The sequence below is a fragment of the Silene latifolia genome, chromosome 11, assembly GCF_048544455.1.
Source record: "Silene latifolia isolate original U9 population chromosome 11, ASM4854445v1, whole genome shotgun sequence".
NCBI classification, from domain to species: Eukaryota; Viridiplantae; Streptophyta; class Magnoliopsida; order Caryophyllales; family Caryophyllaceae; genus Silene; species Silene latifolia.
In genome coordinates, this window is record NC_133536.1 from 80,645,812 (window position 1) to 80,669,105 (window position 23,294).

The window sequence follows — 23,294 nt, forward strand, 5'->3', positions numbered from 1 at the left end:
AGGTCAAGTAGAAAGGAGTAGCCCCAGTGGGCGTCCTAACAGACGTACGGTATCCCTATAAAGCAATGGGTATCTTGCTTGGCCAATCTCTATAGTTGTCAATCATTTTCTTGAGAATCGTGACAACATTTTTGTTTGCTGCCTCTACCGCGCCATTGGTTCGTGGTCTATATGGCGAGTGGTGATGCTTAGTTTTGTACTTGACTAGCAATTGTTCAGTCTCAGCTTGGAAATGTGATCCATTGTCACTGATCATCTCATGTGGGCAACCATATCGGCAGATAATGTTGGTTTGTATGAACTTTGCCACGTTCTTGGCTGTAAGACTGATGTAGGAAGCCGCTTCTACCCACTTGGTGCAGTAATCGATTGCTACTAGGATGAAACAGTGACCTCCTGTTCCGGCTGGAGTGATCTAGCCGATGATGTCAATTCCCCAAGCGGAAAATGGCCAGGGAGATGTCATGGTGTAAAGCAATGAAAGAGGAAAGTGTTGCACATTCCCGAATATTTGGCAATTATGGCAATGTCTTACATATTTGATGCAATCGGATTCCATTGTGGTCCAATAATACCCCAAACGTGTGATTTTCTTTGCCATCATGGGTCCACTCATGTGAGGGCCACATTCTCCATCATGGACTTCTTCCATCACTTTCCGTTCCTGTGAATGATCAAGACAACGTAGGATTACACCAAGAGTTGTTCTTTTGTATAATTCTCCTTGCATGAGAGCGTATTGGGAGGCTAGCAAGCGGATAGCGCATTGTCCCCTTTTGTCTATTTCTGGTGGATAGGTGCCATTGAGTTTGAAATTTAGGATTGCTTGGAACCAGGGTTCTTCCGCAATTTCCTCTTCATCGGTGATTTGGTGCATATAAGCTGGCTCCGATCGTCGTTCGATGCATAAAGGCATTTCTACAATGCTATCTGGCATATTAATCAAAGATGCAAGTTTTGCAAGAGCATCTGCAAATTGATTTTCTTCTCGAGGCAGGTGTAGGTAGGTCACTTGATCGAAGAATTGGGCGACTTGGTCTATTCTGGCTTGATAAGGTGCTAGGCTTTCGTTTCGGATTTTCCAAGATCCCGTGATTTGATTGATGATCAAAGATGAATCCCCATGTACTCGCAGATTCTTGATGCCTAAACTTACTGCCGCTTGCAATCCAATGAGACAGGCTTCGTATTCTGCAGCGTTATTTGTCACCTTGAAGTCGAGTTTGATGGAGATTGGTGTATGCTCGCCTTCAGGAGAAATGAGCAACACTCCTATTACAAATCCTCTTAAATTCGATGCCCCATCAAAATAGAGGTCCCAGGAGTATACGTCCGTTTGGAGTATATCCTCATCCGGAAACGAACAGGTGTCTATCGCTTGTGTATCATTGATGGGATTTTCTGCGAAGAATTCGGCAACGGCGCGCCCCTTTATAACTTTCAGAGGTACATACTTGAGATCGAACTCTGAAAGCATCAAAGTCCATCTTGCTAAGCTTCCGTTGAGAACGGGTTTCTCGAAGAGGTATTTGACAGGATCCATTTTGGAGTATATTTTGACGGAGTAGCTAAGCATGTAATGGCGTAGCTTCTTCGTTGCCCACACAAGAGCGAGGCATGTCTTCTCGAGTGGTGTGTACTTGCACTCGTACTCCAAGAACTTCTTACTAAGGTAGTAGATGGCTCTTTCTTCTTTTCCTACAGTTTGAGCTAGCATGGCGCCCATGGCTGTTTCAGTTACCGTGAGATATAAACCAAGAGGTTGATCTTGTTAGAAATATTAATCTCATTAATTTGCATATTCATATATGGAAAGATTTATTTAGTCATAAAATAAAAAGCTTGATCCTATGCATGCAAACATAAATAAGATAAGAGAAAAAATCGTTACTTCTTACTATTGTGGTTTCAGATTTTGGGCACAAATGAGTTCTCCTTCTCACTTGTTCTTGAGCTTCCTTATAATGGATGAACAAGGATCCAAAGTAGAATCCCTCCCAAAAGTGAATACCCAAGGTGTAACTCTTAATAATTAACAATACTATGAACTAGTAATATTATTAATCTTGCTTAAAAATTGACCCAAAATATTATTTTGCTCTCTTGTTTATTCGGCCAAGAGAAGGGAAGAAATGGAGTAATTTTCTCTCTAAAATTTCTATAAGTTTTAGATGATTAAAAGAATGAATATCTCACACTAGTAATTGTAGTGTATATTAGGAAAAATAAAGTAAAAACCCTTGGCTTTTACCATGCAAAAACTGGTTGGAGGGGAGGAGAATGCCCAATGCATGAGCAAGTTTTTCTACCCAAGAAATCATAGGTATGCATGGCTATATTAGGTTGTAATCATCATGTTTTCTACTTAAAAATAATTAACACAATTTAAACCTTATACTCCCTCCATTTTCGGCACTTTTATAAAATGGGAGGTCCATTTTATTTTTTGTCATTTGTCAATTGTCACATGTTACTAGTCATGTGTAATTGTAATGTATTTTTAACATATTAAAAATCAACGTATTAATAAAAATACGTCATGTACAAAATCGACTTAGTAATTCATAATTACTTGTACCAAAACGGTTTATCAATTATAAATCACAACGTCTTGTATTTATAATAAATTATTCATTCAGTTTCAATTGTTTCGTAAACAATAATTTTATCTAAGTAATAAAACAATTTGATTTCTTAGACCGTATCTTATTTAATCGAATTACAATAAGACACGTCAATTATACTCACAAAATCGTCCGTCAATTTTAAGCAATTTAATTAACTCGTATCGTCATACGATCAATTAAATAATCAATTAAGAGTGTCACCCTTTAGGTATGACCTAAGGGGATCAACTGATCACCACCGTCGCACGACAGTAATGTCAAACTCTAGTCAGCCAATCATTACCGATATGTGTGGACCAGTTGACTGTAAAATATTACATCCCACATGTATTCTTAAAATGAGATTTAAACATGTGATCATCATGATCGACAGTTGTGATCGCATTATTGTCGGAGGACACATATTCCAACAATCTCCCACTTGTCCTCGACAAGTGTGCGTCACCAATTCTCTTGTCCTATTACTATCTCCCACTCAATGTAAGGTGTCTCGCAGGTCGTACTTGCATGTGATCATATCAAGAGTGGTTTCCTCGATCTGGAGAATAACTGATTGACCGGAATTATCTACCATAGATACCTTCCGAGCGTGGCCACGCATTTCCAGTTCATTACTCCTCGAGTGGCCTTGAGATATTGTTATAACCCTGACAAGGGGTGGACAATTCCTATCGCACTTATTCCCTTCGACTAGCCACAGCCATCATAACCCAAAATATGCCCATTTGACCCCATTTACGAAGGTCGTAGTAACATAAATCAAAGTTAATCTGAAACTGTGCCACCTTAGGCGAACAGTCTTTAGTCAAAATAATCGACTCTTTAGAATACTATAGTAGCTCTCGCCACGACCAGGCTATATAAATTTGCCAGAACTCTATAAGCGGTCATTAGCCCGACAAAGTGTTCCTAACAGTCTGCCTATGTGATCGACTAGTCATTCTCATATGACTCTATGGCACTTGAACTTGCCATCAATCGCATCACACTCTAGTCATTTCGAGACGTCACCTCATATAAGTGACTATGGGCGAATACACTGCTAATCCGTGTTCACTTTAACGAGGTTCAATTGTCTCTACAACTCGTTTGGATGTAACAAAGTATAAGGTGAGTTAATAGTAACTCAAACGACAAATGTCGACATCACATTCGGGTAGTCAATACCATATTACCACCTTGTGATGTATATTGTAAGTGTGTAAACACTAGTCATTTGCAACATGAGTTTAACACACCATGTGTCCATGTGTTCAAACTCTTAAATTGCATTTTCATCTATTTTCATGTTTGTCTCACATAGCATGAATCTTACCAAGTACATATCTAATTTCCCAAACTAGGTACAGGTTCTTTACTTTGAGAGAACTTTCTTGTTGTTTATCACATAACAAACGAATTATGGTGGACGACATAACTTGTACTAGTCAAGTGTTCTTTCAACTCATAATGCAGTAGGTATATGTTTTGTAGGATCTTGCAACAATTGTCAAGATGATTAGCCTAACGCTTCTCATAAGTCCTATCAATTTTGAAAATACTAGTTTTGAGTAACTTCTTACTATAACCAAGTATATTCTCAAACTTTTTATTTCTCTTTTTAGCTTAAATAGCTTAGGATTTTCATAAATACTTACGCGTTTTCGAACTTCAATATGTGCAACTTCTTGTCACATAAGCGAGTGTTCTGTCAAACAATAGAATATCTCATTAGTTCTTCTCAAGAATTCATGACGATTCTTCTATGGCTTACCAATGACTCATCATGCTCTTAAGCATATGATTCATTATTGGACATGTGCATGATTATTCTAATGGCGGAAACATTAGTAATCTTTAATCATGTGATCAACCATTCTTAGGTTCAATGAATGACCATGACTGTTTATGGTAATTCCATTTTCATCGATAAGAATAACCTACGTTTCTCGTTGATTTGATGTGCATATCTCAATGCCAATCCAACATCCCATGATGTGATTGGATTCATCTTAGTCCATTTTCATCCAGAATTGAAAACTCAAATACTTCTTTGTGAAGATAGTACTAGCTCGTCATTCTCAATGAGTAATGAGTTATAAATTTTACAAGATGATAGCTCCCACTAAATTTCATGTCTTCACATGATAATTTCAAACTCCCACTCAATTCCACATGTTTCGTAATTGACTACTCAATCGAAACATTTTAAGAATTGAAATACATTTTGCTTTGCCAAGTTATTAAGATAAAACCATATATGTTCCCAACATATCTTTTCAAAAATACCTATTTTGAAAAGGTTTCAATCTTAAACTTATGGAAAGAGATTTTAATCTCTAACTCATTCATTTTTATAATGATGCGTAGCAATGTCATTATTTAAATGTGAAATTCCATTTAATATACGTCCTTATCAAAAGGAGGTTTAACCATTTCATTTTCATAATGAGTTTAAGTAATGACACTAGCGTGGTTAACAATCAACTTAGCTCTTGTAGACATCGGTATATCTTTCTTTGCAACTTTTAATCATAAATCTCATTTATTTTCAAAGATGCAACTTTGTTTCATTTAGGCTCTTAAGTAAATATCAATATTGAAACTCTATTTATATCTAGGTCATAAACTAGCAAAATCTCTTGTCGAGACTTTTCCTTAGTCATTTTCTTTCAAAACTTTCTTTTGGTCTCCTCGTGTAGTTATCTTAAGAACATGTTCTTTTGATTACTTCACTTGGTCTCTTTTGTCATGTAGATCTCATCTACTCAAGACCATAGATCTCATCTATTCAAGTATACTCCCTATATTGGTACACAAATCATTCTTCCTTTTGTAGATCACATTTACTCAAGCATACAAATTTTCTTTGTATTCTTTGTGTCTTCATTTTTCTCCCACTCTATCTTTAAAATAAATACACTAGATATTTAAAGATAGCTTATGAGACACAAATAATGATTTTGAAGTAGAAGGAGGAGTATCTCATAGATTGACTAATAGTTTTTAGATTTTGATGGGTGTACTTGGTAATTGACATCCCTTTAGAAGAGTTCATCAACTCAACATCACTTTATGATTGATCATACACAAGCCTTAAACTTGTGGACATATAATAAATCTCATCATTATAGTTGTCTATTGGATCACTTTAAGTAGATGATCATATGTTTCTATGTGCAAGCATATAAAGACGAATTTTAGAACAAACAAATACGATAAAAGGGGTGACTTGGGTTGCAAGCCAAGCCACCATAATCCAAAATAAAACCATTGTTTAGAAAGGATTAACCATTTCCATGTCTAACACGGAAATCAAAATAGTTCTAAAATTCATATTAAAATAAAGACAATAATAAAAGCCAAGCTTCATCGGTAGCTACTCCTAGCTCCTTCATGATTTCTCAAGCTTGCTTCTCTATTCCCTTGTCTTTGCTTGGAGGAGGCCCTATTTACAATAAAAAGGGGATACATTATCACAACTTTATATCAAAATACCATAGTTGAATTAGAAACATAAAAGAAAAGACAGTCATTTACCTACTGGAGTGATCTTTCCAGCTTTGATGTCACCAAGATACTTGGAACAATTCCTCTTCCAATGTCCAACACCATTACAATAATGGCATTTATCAAGAGGACCCTTCTTGGTTTTGGAAGTGCTAGCTTCAAAAGTCTTAGCCTTGGTGGACATGGGAGCTTGCCTCTTACCCTTTTTCCCATTCTTCTTGAACTTCCCCTTGCTCTTAGTGCTTATGTTAAGCACATCCTTAGGTGGGTTAACATTTAGCCCCATGTCTCTTTCGGCTTGCACAAGTAACTTGTGCAACTCTTCAAGAGACACGTCCTTGTCTTGCATATTGAAATTCACCCGGAATTGTACATATGCTTTGACCTTGGATAAGGAGTGTAGAATCCTATCTACAATGAGCTCTTTGGGGATTTCAACCTTTTGAATCTTCAAAGTCTCGACTAGCTCCAACAATTTGAGCACGTGAGGGCTAACCTTTTGGCCCTCCTTGAAATCGAGATCAAAGAATGCCGAGGCCGCCTCATATTGGACGATCCTCGATGTTTGTGAAAACATTGTCACAAGTTTGGAATAGATTTCATTAGCGGTGCCCATTTTAAAGGCTCTCCTTTGGAGATCCGCCTCCATAGCAAAAATCAACACATTTTTCATAGCGGCGGACTCTTTGTGGTAAGCCTCATATGCTTCCCTAGTGGCGGCACTCGACCTAGCATTAGGTTCGGGTAGAGAGGCCTCGGTGAGGTAACGAAGCTTGTCGTCACCTTGGCGGCTAATTTGAATTGGGCATCCCAATCGGAGAAATTTGACCCATTCTTTTCAAGTTTACAACGATCCATGAAGGATCGGAGCCATGAAACATTAGTGAGAGATGCGGCGTTGGTGTTTGGTGCGGCCATTTGTTATGAGAAATAAAAGTGTTCTACAAAACAAAATAGAAGGAATAAAACACTTGTCGTTTTAAAATAATAATAACACTCGTAAATTTTTAATTTAAACAAGCTTTATTTGCATTTATCTAGTGACCTCTACCCAACTTGATAAATGATTCCAAGACCCAAATTCATATTAACTTGGGGTACGGTGTGCCGAAATACCCTTTATTAATATAACCCGGTGGATTAACTCTTTAATCGATTCTACTTTTAGAACTCTTGGTTAATAAAATTACATTAATATTTATCTCTAGCCCGAAACACATCCGGAAATCGTCGTGAATACTTTCGTTGAGTTCAATCCAAATTTCGAATAAATGTGTCCATGATCCAAATTCATATTAACTTAGGGCACGGTGTGCCGAAATACCCTTTATTAACATAAATTCGGTGGATTAGACATTTATCACCCACTTCCCCTACGTAGCAAGGTTTGTAGCCCGGTAGGGCCGAGTGCACTCCCTCACGAAATAGGTTTTCATGGTTTCTAATTTTTGGTAAGGCTAAGTCTCAATTGTTTATTTAAGCGAGAGGTCATGTCAATTTATTATCTATCACGTTTTAAGTGAACTAAAGTGGTGAACTACGATAATTGTAATTGACACGGTCGATTAACTCGATTTAAAATGCATGTTTAGTTATGGCGATTTAGCGATGCATGCAACATATAAATAAAATGCAAAGCATAAATAAAATCCTAGTATGGCCTTCCTAAAATAGTAAATCTAATAAACTATTACAAATTAGGAAACCAACTCCTTTGGTTCCTTGAACTTCGGTCTTGGCACGTATTTCAAGGCAACATTTTCTTTGATGGATCGCCTTCTTGAGTGGCGTCGTCTTCAAGGTACTCCGGAATAAATAAATTACATAATTTCCTATTATACATTTGTAATTAAAATAAAATAAATCTATTAAATTACAAAACGGTGATACGAGATCACAATAATTACAACCGAATCGATATTCCCATACATTTCGGGTAATATCAATTAAAACTAGGGCCATACTAAGTAAAATTACATAATTCAAAAAATTACATAAAATTAAAATATGACAATCATAAATAAAATGCAGCATTATAATATGTATGAACATGCCAAATTTAATGCTAAATCGCCTTTAAGAGCCAATATCGTATATTAATCGGTTTTTACGGATTTGCGTGATTTAACCTTTTAAAATCACAATAATTACATAAATTCATATTTATGTACAAGTTAATTACCCTAACCATCTTAGGACTCAAAATTAGTCTCCACTAACATTTGACAATAATTAACCTTGATTTCTTAATATTGTTAATAAATGGACCTAAAATACAAAATTATGCGATAAACTTCAAATTAAATTATAAAAACTTCAAATAAATTTGAAATTTGAAATTTTAACTCATGCACATTCTAGAAAAATACCATGACACTCATAATGTTCAAAACTTAGGTTAAAAATTTTGAAAATTTATCGAGAAAAACAATGTTGCGGTTTATCGGTTTTAACAATTATGACCATAAAAATATGAGAAAAATTATATTCATCAAATTTTCACTTTTAGATCTAAAATATATGATAAAATGCAATATGTGATGTTTTTCCTTAGTCATAAAGTATGTTTTAGCATTATTACTAATTATAGTCACTATTTATGTGATTTTTCATCAAAAATTCATAAATCATGCAAAAAGACTTCATTATAGCCAAATATTTTACACACATCTTGTAAAATTGCATGTGACAACATACTAAATTTTCATGACCAGATTCGAAATATAACTCATATTAACCTATTTACCCATTTAAATACGATTTTAACTTGATAAATCCATATTTCGAGCAAAACAACTCATTTTATAATAAACATTTACAGGCCATCAGTAGATAATATATGTGAAAAAATATCCAAAAACCACTGAAAAAATCGAAGTTTAGCTATTTTTCGTCCAAAAATGACATTTTTATCATAAAAATCACATTTTAATGCCAATAATCTATAAAATGAACAATAAAATCCATAAATAAACAAAAATATCCTAAGAATCACTTAAGACCAGAAACGTTTAACATGCAAGGTTATTTTTAGGTTTATCTTCATAAAACCAAATTAATTAGTTTTGTATGTTAATCATATAACTCGGAAAAACTATAAACCGATTTGCATGCAAACAACCTAAGGCTCTGATACCACTTGTTAGAAATATTAATCTCATTAATTTGCATATTCATATATGGAAAGATTTATTTAGTCATAAAATAAAAAGCTAGATCTTATGCATGCAAACATAAATAAGATAAGAGAAGAAATCGTCACTTCTTACTATTGTGGTTTCAGATTTTGGGCACAAATGAGTTCTCCTTCTCACTTGTTCTTGAGCTTCCTTATAATGGATGAACAAGGATCCAAAATAGAATCCCTCCAAAAAGTGAATACCCAAGGTGTAACTCTTAATAATTAACAATACTATGAACTAGTAATATTATTAATCTTGCTTAAAAATTGACCCAAAATATTATTTTGCTCTCTTGTTTATTCGGCCAAGAGAAGGGAAGAAATGGAGTAATTTTCTCTCTAAAATTTCTATAAGTTTTAGATGATGAAAAGAATGAATATCTCACACTAGTAATTGTAGTGTACATTAGGAAAAATAAAGTAAAAACCCTTGGCTTTTACCATCCAAAAACCGGTTGGAGGGGAGGAGAATGCCCAATGCATGAGCAAGGTTTTCTACCCAAGAAATCATAGGTATGCATGGCTATATTAGGTTGTAATCATCATGTTTTCCACTTAAAAATAATTAACACAATTTAAACCTAATACTCCCTCCATTTTCGGCACTTTTATAAAATGGGAGGTCCATTTTATTTTTTGTCATTTGTCAATTGTCACATGTTACTAGTCATGTGTAATTGTAATGTATTTTTAACATATTAAAAATCAACGTATTAATAAAAATACGTCATGTACAAAATCGACTTAGTAATTCATAATTACTTGTACCAAAACGGTTTATCAATTATAAATCACAACGTCTTGTATTTATAATAAATTATTCATTCAGTTTCAATTGTTTCGTAAACAATAATTTTATCTAAGTAATAAAACAATTTGATTACTTAGACCGTATCTTATTTAATCGAATTACAATAAGACACGTCAATTATACTCACAAAATCGTCCGTCAATTTTAAGCAATTTAATTAACCCGTATCGTCATACGATCAATTAAATAATCAATTAAGAGTGTCACCCTTTAGGTATGACCTAAGGGGATCAACTGATCACCACCGTCGCACGACGGTAATGTCAAACTCTAGTCAGCCAATCATTACCGATATGTGTGGACCAGTTGACTGTAAAATATTACATCCCACATGTATTTTTAAAATGAGATTTAAACATGTGATCATCATAATCGACAGTTGTGACCGATTATTGTCGGAGGACACATATTCCAACAAATATCGTTGGGGTGGCATGAGCACTGGTGGTTTGGCTAGTATTTCCTTGATTCGGTCGAAAGCCTTCTGACAGTCATTATCCCACATGGTGTGATCTGTTTTCTTCAACTTCTTGAAGATAGGTTCGCAGATCATGGTGAGTTTCGATATGAATCGACTTATGTATTTTACCTTGCCTAGGAATCCTCTAACTTCTTTCTCTACTTGAGGTTGCGGCATTTCGATTAGAGCTTTGATCTTAGAAGGGTCTATTTCTATACCTCATTGGCTAACGATGTATCCCAGGAGTTTGCCAGATGTTACTCCAAATGCGCACTTCTGAGGATTGAGCCTCATGTTGTACTTTCGTAGCCTTGAGAAGAATTTGCGAAGGTTCACAATGTGTCCCTCTCTTTCCTTGGACTTGACAATCATGTCATCTACGTATACCTCAACTTCTTTATGCATCATGTCATGTAAGAGCGTAGTTGCGGTGCGTTGGTATGTAGCTCCGGCATTGATTAACCCAAATGGCATAACCGTGTAGCAATAGGTTCCCCTTTGAGTGACGAAGGCGGTCTTATGCATGTCTTCTAAGGCCATTTTGATCTGGTTATATCCTGCGTATCCATCCATGAAGGACAGTAATGCGTGATCTGCTGTGTTATCTACCAATATGTCGATATGTGGTAGAGGAAAGTCATCCTTAGGACTTGCTTTGTTTAAGTCTCTAAAGTCAACACAAACACGGATTCTCCCATCCTTTTTGGGTACGGGTACTATGTTAGCTACCCAGTTTGAGTACTCGGAAACTTTGATGAACCCGGCTTTGAATTGTTTATCGACTTCTTCTTTGATCTTGAGAGCCCATTCTGTTCTCATTCGACGAAGCTTCTGTTTCACGGGTTTGAAACCTGGTTTGATTGGGATTCTATGCTCCGCGATGTCCCTGTCGATCCCTGGCATATCTTTGTAGGACCAAGCAAAAACGTCTTTGAACTCGTGCAGGAGGTCTATGAAACTGGCCCTTTCAGTGGGGCTCAAGGTTGTCCCTATCCTAAGTTCTTGGGGTTCTAGTTCAGTTCCTACGTTGATGGGTTCAGTATTTTCTATCACTGGTCCCCCTTCCCCCTCTTGTAATATTTCTTTGGCTATGCAGGGAGGTATTTCGATTGAGTCTGGGTCTGGGTCATTCTCATTATCATCGTAAACAGAATTGCATTCAAGATAACACGAAGAGTAAGCAGAACCTGATTTATTCATATTAAGATTTGAGAAAAGTTGAAACAAAGAAGCCATCTGATCTGTAGTCAGTGGCGGTAAAGGGACAGCGGTTGGGACATTTCCCGAACTACTGTTGCTATTTGACACTAAGCTAGGAGAAACGAGGGGAGTGGGAATGACGACAGGAGGAGACTCTGTAGAAACTTCTCTAGACTCCGACTCTGACTCTGACTCGAATTCATCGTCTTCTGGTTCTCCTTTGAACATCTCTCCTTCTCCAGTGGTGAGCTTGAAGAGCCTTCCTTGATTGTTTTCAACTTGATCAATTTTCTCCATCCTTTCTGCTGATTGGTGTTGGTTTATGTGCCTAGTGTGGCAATGATCTCATCTACGATGCTTTCGGCGCTCTTGATTAAGGGAAGATCCTGGAGGTAAACATCTTCCTCGCTATCTGTCCATATCCCATTGATCACCTCTTCTTTTGGGGAGATAAGATGTGAGCAATCTAAGGTAGATTATTCACATGTAATCATCAGGACTCCAAGAGGATTCGGAGTGTTGTTAGGCTTACCTCCAGGTGGTATTGGTAGGCGACCGTCTTCAATCATATCTTGAAGTACATTTTTCAGTTTGTAGAATTTTTCTGTATCATGTCCCTTACCCCTATGGTATTCGCAGTATGAATTCTCATCCCAGAACTTGGATTTCTTTTCTGGTTCGGGTGTAGGGCCTATGGGTTGAAGTTTACCCAGCTTCATCAACCTTTTTAGAGCGTTGGAATATGTGTCCCCTAAATTTGTGAATTTTCTTGGAGGGGTACTTTTCTTAGATGGCTCGAGGAGATTGACTCCATCAGTCTTGCTAGTAGAGCCATAGGAACGACTTGTTGAGCCTTGATATCCAAGACCTATCGTTTTGGATAAGAGCCCTTTACGAATGTCATCTTCGATCCTCGTCCCTAGTACGGTTAAATCTTTGAAGGTCTTGATGTTTTGATACCTCAAATGATTTGCATAGATGGGTTTTAGGTTGTCCACGAATTTCTCCACGGGAGTAGCTTCATCCGGACATTCAACAAGTTGAGTACTAGTCTTCCTCCACCGACTTAGGAAGTCGGTGAAACCTTCTTTGTCATTTTGGATAAGAACCTCTAAAGTGCGCATGTTAACTTGGATTTCAGCATTATCCGCATATTGTTTAGCAAATTTGATTGCGGCATCATCCAGGTAGCGATTTTCTTGTGCTCTAGCGAATAGAACCATTGTTTTGGGATGGTGTCAAGAGATGAAGGAAAGATCCTTAAGAACATCTCGGGTTTAATGCCTTTGATAGACATGTAATCCTTGAAAGCACGGATATGGTTCAAAGGGTTTTCATGCCCCTTGAATTTAGGGATATCCGTCATGTTGAAGTTGGTTGGCAACTTGGAACTTACGGCCTCATATTTGCGATTGTTCTCCCTATAAATGTCATCCCCTTTGAGATACATCAATTGCTCCTCTAAGTATTGGAGTCTTTTCTCAGCTGCAGTCATACCTATGGGAGGGTCTTCGTCCCTGAAGTTGTTCACAAATTCATCAGCCACTTCACTTTCTCGAGGAGGCGTCCTCGTTTCCATGGCATATATTCGGCCCTCAATGGTGTCAAGGCAATAATACACTTGGTCTTGAGTAACTTGGAGATGAGCTAGCGCGGTTAGGATTTGATCATTACCATTCTAGAGTTGGTTGAAGTTCGCGTCGCTTGTTTCAGGCATCTTGGAAACTGAATAAGAGATCGACGACGAATCAAAACACGATCGACCATTCTAGCACACTTACTCGAAAAGAAATATTTTGACTCGTGAAGTGGGAATGTGCCACTTGTGTCAAGTGAGTTTTGAGGAAATGACAAAGTTTTGAAAGATGTTGGTCCTAGTCAACTTTAGTGTAGTTGTAGGAGTGGACTCGAAGTGAGGTTTTGTGGCCCGAATTTTGACTCGACAATTGGACATAGTTTCAATTGGTTTTGCGCTAATATTAGGCCCAAATTTCGAAATTTTACTTTTTAAAGAAGGATTTTGCTTTTACAAAAGAATCGTCATGGTTTGTTTTAGAAATGGTGATCATGTATGGTACAAACATTATACAATCATTATAACGGGATGCTGAGTGCATTTAAAAGGGTTTTGGTTTAAAGGGTGGGTTGCCATACCGAACAATCAAACCCGAAGTCTGTGGAGAGGCTCGTACCAAACAAGAGTAAGGCCGATTCCTAGTCCATTTCCTCAAGTAGTGAAAGTCCTTGATACAAACAAGAGTAAGTACCATGGTATGGATGACGTCAATCTCTATCCATCCTTAGGCCCAAATAAGAATTAGGACCGTTTAGACGGGACGATTGGTCGAATGGGTTGGGTTGGGCCTAGGAAGGCTGAATGAAACGATCTAGCTAGGAAGACCGAGTTATGAAAACCGACAATTGTCTTGTAAAAACTATTCCCTAACCTTGTTCAAGTTTCACCCTTTTGGCTACACGTAAGTGTATTGATCCCCACCGGAGTCGCCAAACTGTGGACGCGGGCCCACGGGGGCGCTTGGGAAAACAAGCGTTTGCATTTGTGGAGTCGCCACCAATTTATTGTGGAAAATTGGAAACCGTTCGAATACCTCGTGCCATGTCAAGACACAAAGTAGTGACATAAACACCAAGAACTCGTTATCCTTAGCATTCTATGTCTAGAATGACTCTCGTGGATGCCAATGAACACGGATGTTCACAGAGATCTGGAGTAAGGGGTGAGGGTACGTATTAGGAAGCTCTTCTGATCGAACACCTAATCTCGCCCCCCTCGATAGCAATCTTTACTAATGATTAGGGAAGTTGTCTATACTCGATATATTGTCAATTTATATGCATGCAATACAACATCCAATAAATTGATCCAAGCATGTGAGAAGTAATACTAAGTCGGTAAACACGTAATTTAATCATACAATTGGGTCGAAGTAGAGATTTAAATTGATTACATGTGAAAACATACAAGCAATACAATAAAAGAAATACAATAATAAATACAATAAAGGAAAATTACAATAATTACATCGGATTAATTGATTTATGTCGAAAACACTTTTAAAATGGATAATTGAGAAAAGAAAGAATAAACAAATAAACGAGTAGATTAGGGTGATAATACGATTAATAGTTAATTAATATGTAAGTAATAAACTAGGTCAAGGCAAAAACGGGAGTTCAGAGACAGAAATCAACCAGGAACAGGCGCAGTTGAGCTGCATCCCTTGGAAGAGGCGGAGCACTTGCTGCGTCCGTTCCTTGGCTCGGTTCTGGCTGTGAAGCCGGAATTGCAAGTCGTTAACATCCGTTGGTGAATTTAATGATTGATTATGAATAATTGACTCGGATGAAAGTGATTAACAGATTATTTACATGTGATTAAGGGTCATAAAAACAATAAACATGGACAAAATTAAACAATATGAGTTAAGTACAAAATTACAAGGTTGATTAATTAACAAATTAACAAACTAATTAGGTTAAATAGGTTATTAATGACGAATTAATGATGGATATGATAAATAAAAGGTGAAAAATATATCAATGACGAATTTCAGAGACTCAATATGGATGAATCGAACCTCCAACACCCGGATTTGATTTTAATGACGAAAACCCGCAAATATTAGTTTATAAGGGATTTAAGTCGGGATTTAATGACGAATTAATACTAATGATGATGAATAATATGTTACATGTTAGAATTATTATGCCTTAATCATGTTGAAAGAACAATGGACAAACGAGAGAAAATAAAAAACAAACGAATTGACAAAAGACGAAGGAAGAAGAAAGGAAGCAGGAACCGCGGCAGCCTCACGAAGAGGCGCAACAGTTGCTGCGTCTCTCCGAAGAGGCGCAGCAGTTGCTGCGTCCTTTCTCGACGGTTGTCTTCTGATAATCCGTAAAAAGGGTTTTAAAACATGGTTTTAAAAATCGGTTTTATACATATTTTCGACATAAATCTTACAATATGATTACAATAAATAAAGAACAATAATTAAAATAAGGATTTACACCCTCAGACTTACATGTTTGACGAAACGAGATGAACTAAGTTAACGTTTAGTGATGCTCGACTCGAATGTACGACGAAAGTGCCCTCGTAAGAGGAAATTAAACAGATTGATTAAGTTGATTATTTTGGAGTTGGTCAAATTGGTAGGTCATGCAAAACGAGGCTGGTACTCAGAAGGATCCGAGCTTACGTGGTCGAATGTTCAAGCACGTAGACGCCAAAAAGTAAGAACGTGGTCTAGAATGCAAAGGGAGAAGAGAAAGGGCGGACACTCGCGTGAGAAATTTGTGAGACCGAAGGTCTCTATTTATACTAATCACGTGGAGGAAGTAGGGTTTTTCGGAGAAACTTTGGAAATGGATCTCGAAAAGATATGAAAAGATACGAAAAATACGCAGAAAAGGACTTGGGAAGGGGCGCAGCAGGCACTGCGTCTCTTGGAAGAGGCGCAACACTTGCTGCATCCTTTCCCAAGTGGTTTCCTCCTACGGAAGAAAGATTTCCGTGTTTTGGTTATGGAATAACGGATTAATCTTGTTTTCCTTAATATTTTGTGTGAATATTATGGGAAATTATTTGCCAAAGATTAAAAGATTGCAAATATATGGAATAGAAATATCCGGAATATTCCAGAACATTCTGACTCGGTTTTAGAAAATGAAGACGGTTTTTTTACCCAGACTCCAAATGTACTCTAATTACTGCCAAAACGACCGTATAGTATCGGCACGTAGATGACAATTAAGAGGTAGGCACAAGTGTTTGAGCGATCACTTGACGACAAACTTACGAACTATCACAAATCGTTCCGTGTACCAAACATGCGGCCGAATCATCACCGGGTGGTTTGCGGGAGGTGCAGAAATGAGGTATCTATAATACAACTAATTAAAGAGTAACCGTTAGTGTGTGGACTTGATGGTGACAAGTGTGAGTGAGTAGTATGATGAGAGGGGATCAGTGATAAAGAAGAATGAGAAGATATTTATATGAATTAATGGAATTTGAGTTGTGAAGCAACAAAAAGATAATCGGATAACAAAGAGTTAGGTAGAAGAAGGAAGGAGATGAATTATTAGTTGGTATTATTGGATGGAAGTAAGTTGGGAGAACGTTGATCAAAGTTATGGGACATGAAAATAAGGAATCATGGAAAGGCACGATAACATCATGAGAGGCGGTGAGCTAATAGTCATATAGGAGTTCAGGACGACATGTTAGCCGTGAGTTTCGAGGTATTAAGGGAGTAAGAAGCTAAGATGGCAGTGTGTTTGCACGATATGAGATTTTGGTGGAGAGTTAGGTGACGATACAATAAAGGATATAATTGGAAATAATGATGAGGTAAATTTTGTTGATGGATTTGATGTTCGTTATTGGGGATGACAACCAAAAGAGGAAATGGATTGTTATATAAAGAAGTTATTGTGAGAGAGCGGACACATGAAGGATGGTGGTGTCTTAGTGTTGTCACTAGTGGTTGAGGATGATGTTATATTAAGGAAGTTAGTTGTTCTAATGAGGTTGATTTTGTGGAGACTGATTGGTATGTATGGGTGTGATGGAGTATAAGATGTGGATATATGAGGTGTTCGCTCGTAGTTGGGTACTGATGACATGTTACGTTCGTCGGGTGGTGATAATTGTGTGTATGAGAGGATATGTTATGAAGGGCACCTTAGTTAAGTCCGGATGAGAGATATTCATTATCAAGTGGTAACTTACGTAATCAGGATTGGCTAGTTACATTCGATTATGGGTCCATGATATGTGTAAATGTCTGTGTGAGGTTCTGACCTCACGAGTCATGGTCTGGATAATATTCATAAGGTTGGTATCTATGATTCCGTGTAATATGTTGCGTCGTGATCTAGTAGAGCAGTTTTAAGAAAGTCCTATGGTCAAGAAAGTTGTACTTAGTAAGTGTTATGAGATTGTAAAGTTGTGATGGCTATTGATATGGTTGTTGTGCCTCGAGTGGCGATCTGGGCACGGTAATTCGTGTTGTGATACGAGTATTTTCGTGTTGTCATAGATTGTTGTTTGTTTACTGCTATTTCCTGTCAGTGTCGATCGGAGCATATAGACCGTTGTTTTATTTCCCGATGTTTCTTACCAGTGTCGGCTTGGGAGTGAGAATAGAGTATGATATGAAAGAGAGAGTTGGGTATGGTTCTGTTGTTGTCATGATATAGTAATAATCTGTTTATGGGACACAGTTATGAGAGTACTTTTAATCTTGTTTTAGATAAGACGTTAGTGGACATAGTTGTGGCAAGAGAATTGTGGAACATGTGTTGTATGAACTGGAAACTACAGGTGGTTTAGCACCTTTTCTTAGGACAGTGAGTAAGGAGTTTTGGGACTTACTATCATGTCAAGTTAAGGGTGAGTTTTGTGGTAATAAAAGAGATGAACTTGAGAAGCTAATGTGAGAATGTGTAATATTTTGTGGATTGTGAGCTAAGATCGTGGAGATGAGTGTATAAGTATATAGAAGTATGTTGTTTTGCGGTAATGTGGAAGAGATGGAGTGGTAGTTATACTGAGGATTTTATGATATATGTTATGTGAGTACAGAATAATTGGAGGCACGAGAACTGTTAGAGAAAGAGAGCCCTGGATATAGGAATGGTTGTAGGTCTTGAGGTTATAGTGGGTTATCGTTGACATGCGGTGGTAATGAGGTTTATGGGAGGTATAGCAAAGGATCCAGTATTAGTGAGTTACGAGGATGTAACATTTATCTTAAGAGGAGTAGAATGGGAAAAGAGAGTTTGATGGTTGTACATGTTATAGTACAATTGGAAGTTTGAGTGTTGGTGTAGAGTGAAGGATGGATTCGTGTTGTGGTTAATTTTATTACAGGTAATGGCAGTGCTCGTAGTAGTATGATGTTTAGGAGTGTGAGTAAACTTCGAAAGTGTTAACGGATCATGTGAGAATGTTTCTGTGTGTGAGTAAACTTCGAGGACGAAGTTCGTTTTAAGGGTGGTAGAATGTAACATTCCGTTTTGGTGGTTAATCTTGGCTGGTGGATTGTCTTGGTATTGAGTTTGCTTGTTAACGTTATGGAAGTAAGACAGAGTTGGCAACACTTATGTTGTGGGTATCCGATAATATTATGGAGTTAGTATTGGGAGACTATGCTGTAGTTGAGACGATATCGTGAGCCATGTTGTGGAAGGGAGTGTGGTTGGTGGAGTTAGTGTTAGGTGTCCATGTTTTATAAGTTGGGTTGGAACCTCGGGGATGAAGTTCTTTTTAAGGAGGGAAGACTGTAATACTACGGTTTTCCTAAGCCTGGTACTCGGCCGAGTATGGCCTACTCGGTCGAGTAAGGGGTGTCGTGTATCCTGGAATGGCTACTGCCAAGGAATACTCGGCCGAGTATGTGGAATACTCGACCGAGTAGAGGATACTCGGCCGAGTATAGTCTATACTCGACCGCGTATCCGGTCTGACGGGTGTTATTTCCGCGGTTTTGATTAAAATGATTAGAGATTATATATAATCGTTCGTTAGTTTCTAAAGCCATTTCTTCCAAAACATAAACTACGTTTCTTTCTCCTCTAATCATTTTCATCAATTCCAAGGCAAAAGTCGTCGATTATGGGTTCTAGCATCTTATTCCGTGTCAATTATTGTAGTAAGTGTGTTATCCTTATTGATCTATTGTCGTTCTTACAAGTTAACAAACCCTAGTTTGGGTTAATTTGGGGGTTTAGGGTTTGGTCATCATATGTGTGTTGATTGTTGATTATCATTGTTGTAGGTGACGATGTGGTATTTGTCATGAATATTGTATGATTGATTGGAGCATAGCGGATTGCGAAAAGGTAGGGCTTCCCTACTCAGTTCCTGTTTAATTGATTTGAGATTTCATTATTTTGCGTACGTTTGTTTGTCTGCTGATCATCGTTGGAGTGTTGGTGTGGTGATGGTGTTGGTGTTGTGATGATTGTGGTGGAGTCACTTGCGAGAGTGGCTTCACACCCTAGTTCGCCCTCCGTGGAACCCGTCACGGGAGGGGATGTGCACATTAAGGGTCATGGATATCGCTCGTTGATGAGCGGGACTTAGGTGGGGATTGGCTGCGGTCCCCCACTGGCGGCGAGGATCACCTATTGCGATGGGTAATCTGGCAGGGCTACACACCTTGGTGTGTAGTCGGTTACTGTGTGAGATCGGGAGACTGGAGGTGGAGGATGATCAGCTGGTTTCTTACTGTACTTGTCTTACTTTGATTATTCAGTAACTGACCCCGTTGTTGTTTTATAAAATCTTTGGTGATCCATTCGGGGATGGTGAGCAGATTGTGATAGGTGATGCAGATGTCTAGCTATGGGGCAGTCATGGGGAGTCATCACTTCGAGTCTAGCTTACGCTGTTACGAGTTTAGTTGTCTTTGATTTCAGTTGTAATGAGATCCTTATATTTTTTTATTTGGAGTTGGTTTGAGATAATGTAATCGCTAACTCTTTATACTTTAATAAATGTTGTTTGGAATTGGTAACTTTGATATACTAACCTCGGGAAACCGAGATGGTAACAGCCTTTCATGCTAGGGTAGTCTTTGGTAAGGTACCTTGGTGTGAGGGGGTGTTACACAATGAGAAATACATGAAGCAGTCCAAGGTCCCTCAAAAAAAGAAAGAGTTCTTGTGGACATGGCCCACCTGCATATGCCCAACCGATCTGTGGACAATGGCAGCGGTCTTTTTGAAAGCCACGCTCGACGGCGTAAAAATGCTTTCGACCGGATCGTTTTAGATCGGTCGGTTTCGTCTCGATAAGGGTCTTGAAACGATTAGATATGTTCGGAGTCGCCACCAAGAATTTGTGGGATGCTTGGGACCCGTTCGAAATCGACTTTATACCTCGGTCAAATCGAAGCACAAAGCAGCGTTTGACATAGGTACTAAAGATAAGGAAATCGTTCCTCTTTAGCATCCTATCTCTAGAATGACTCTCGTACGCCCTGGATAAGGTCGTCCACTATCCAAAGTTTCTAAGTAAGAGGTGAAGGTACGTATTGGGAAGCCTTTTAATCAGACACCTAATCCCGCCCGCGGTAGCGGCCTCTACTGATCGATCTTGGTCGGTTGAATGCAAAAGTTGATAAAACGGTTTAAATGCATGAATACGCATTCAATAATTTAAACCTAACATGTGAGAGCTTTCTAAGTCGGTTGATTTAATCCAAGTATCAAGTATAAGATGTCGAGTTGGATTAATGATTGATTTGCATGCAAGACGGAAATTAAACATCCATTAACAAATTAGGTTTATGGTGCATAACGTGATCCATTTGTATTAGTAAGGGATTTTGCAAATGTGATTTTGAATAAGCAAATAGTCATCTGATCCGTCCTGTATCCGGGCTAACCGGAGTCGGGACCGTCCTAGACTAATGCTGGAAAGGGACCAGGCCCTGTACCAGACGACTACATGAGGCGCGAGCCAGCCGGCGGTACCAAGGGGCCTCCCCTGGTTTTGAAAATGAGAATTGAAAGGCCTGTTTTAGGCGCGGGTCAACCTACGGTTATATGCCGTATTCTGGCCATTTGAAAAACGTTGTAAAACGTGTTGAAAAATGGGTATTTGAACCCGATTTGATTTGAAAGGGTTGTTTAGACCGCACTTGTTGATTTGAAGAACTAGACTCGAATAATCATCATTATTTTGATAACATTCGGTGTCGGGTTCGGCTTGACAAGCTTGACATGAATAGTTTTGAAAACAATTATGAACTAATTGTTTTAAGTTCACTTGAATGTAATTAGTCAATACTCATCATCGTACCCGGGTTAAAACCCGGCATTGTATGTAGAACCAAGGATGACTTTGTGTTGGTGACTAATATGTTTATTTTGAAAATGTAAAGAAATGATCAAAGGCTTTAAAATACCTCCCAAAATGTAAAGAAATGAAATAAAAGGGTTTAAATACCTTTTAAATGTCATTAACCAAATATTATCACCGAAACACGGATTTAACCGTCATGGTATGAGGAACCAAGGGTGAAAAATGATTTATGGTTAAAACAAATGAAATAAAATAAAAAAGGTTTGAAAATATTTGAAATGGTAAAAACCGATTACAAATGTGAAAATGGATTAAAGGGGAAAGACGAGAACAAACACGGTTGAGTTCTGACCTGGACACCCCATTTAGGCGCGGGCAAACCGGCGAGCCAAGGGGCTTCTGTCTCAGACCAAAAATCAGTTTTGGCTCGTTTATCCCATGTTTTGGATCGTATTATGCATGTTTTAGCATGTTATAGTCATGAAACAAATAAAAACATGATAAAGGAAGGATTTTTACACCCTCATACTTACATGTTTGGTTATGGCGAGTGACCGACATAAGTGTAACAACTCGTTTGGTCGGAAAAAACTCGGTTTAAAACCGTTTTGGTAACTAAAAAGAGTGTTTTAATATTAGTGACGGTGTAGTGGTCGAAGTGGTCGGTCAAGTGATTTAATGCACGATGACGGTACAAAAAATGTGTAAGGCTTGTATTTACGATCGGTAGGTCGTAAATACGTGTCGGATTGTGACTTAAGAAGTCGAGTCGAGAATTTTAAGGGCGAAAAGAGGGGACGGACACTCGCGTAACTCTCAAATGGGGGCATTTGAGGGGTATTTATAGGAGAATGAGTGGTTGGGTGAGTTTTGAGCGACGTGGCCACCTGGGCTGCTCAAAGGGGCGCGAGCCACGTCGCGGGTCTTCGAGTTGTCTTGTCGCTTTCACACAAGAGCAATCATGATTTGTTCTATCCTAGGATTTGGATGAACATGTTTCGTACTTGACTATGTGAGATTCCGGGAAACCTTAACATAGAAGATTTGAAAAGATTTGTTTTTTTGTGGTTGACTCGGTTTGACTCGTTGTTGGAGTCGGGATTTGAATTTTTGAGTCGGTTTTGGTCCGGTGTCGGTTTTGACTTTAGTTAGTGTCATTGCGACCCCGTCGTCGTGCATTAAACACTCCAGGTATTTTTGAAATGTTTTGAAGTGTTTTTTTTTTAAGTCGTTTTAAGTTTTCCGACGTAAAGTTGTACACAAACTGTCGATCAAACGCCGCGATTCCAAAGCATGTTATAGTCCGATAATCATCGGGTGTTTGTTGGAGTCTCAGCAGATACTGGGTATCTACAGAGCCCCCACTTTGACAGAGGCTTGGACAGGGCGAAAGTCAAAGTAGAATCCCCAGGTCAATCGAAGATTACAACCTGGAGACCCAAGCGACGTCGAGGCGGCTCGAAAGGATTCGGGCCAAGGACCTGCCGTCGGGAAGGGCGACGCCAAGGCGACTCGAGGGTACGAGCTAAAGACCTATCGTCGGGAACAGTTTAGAGTCTGTCGACTGTCCGTGCAAGTCGTTTAAAGTCCGTTAGACTACGTACAAAGGCTCTCCAGCCATAAGAAGGAGTCATACTTGAGGCATCTTCGGATACGTCCTTGCGTGTTTGCGGACAAAGGCT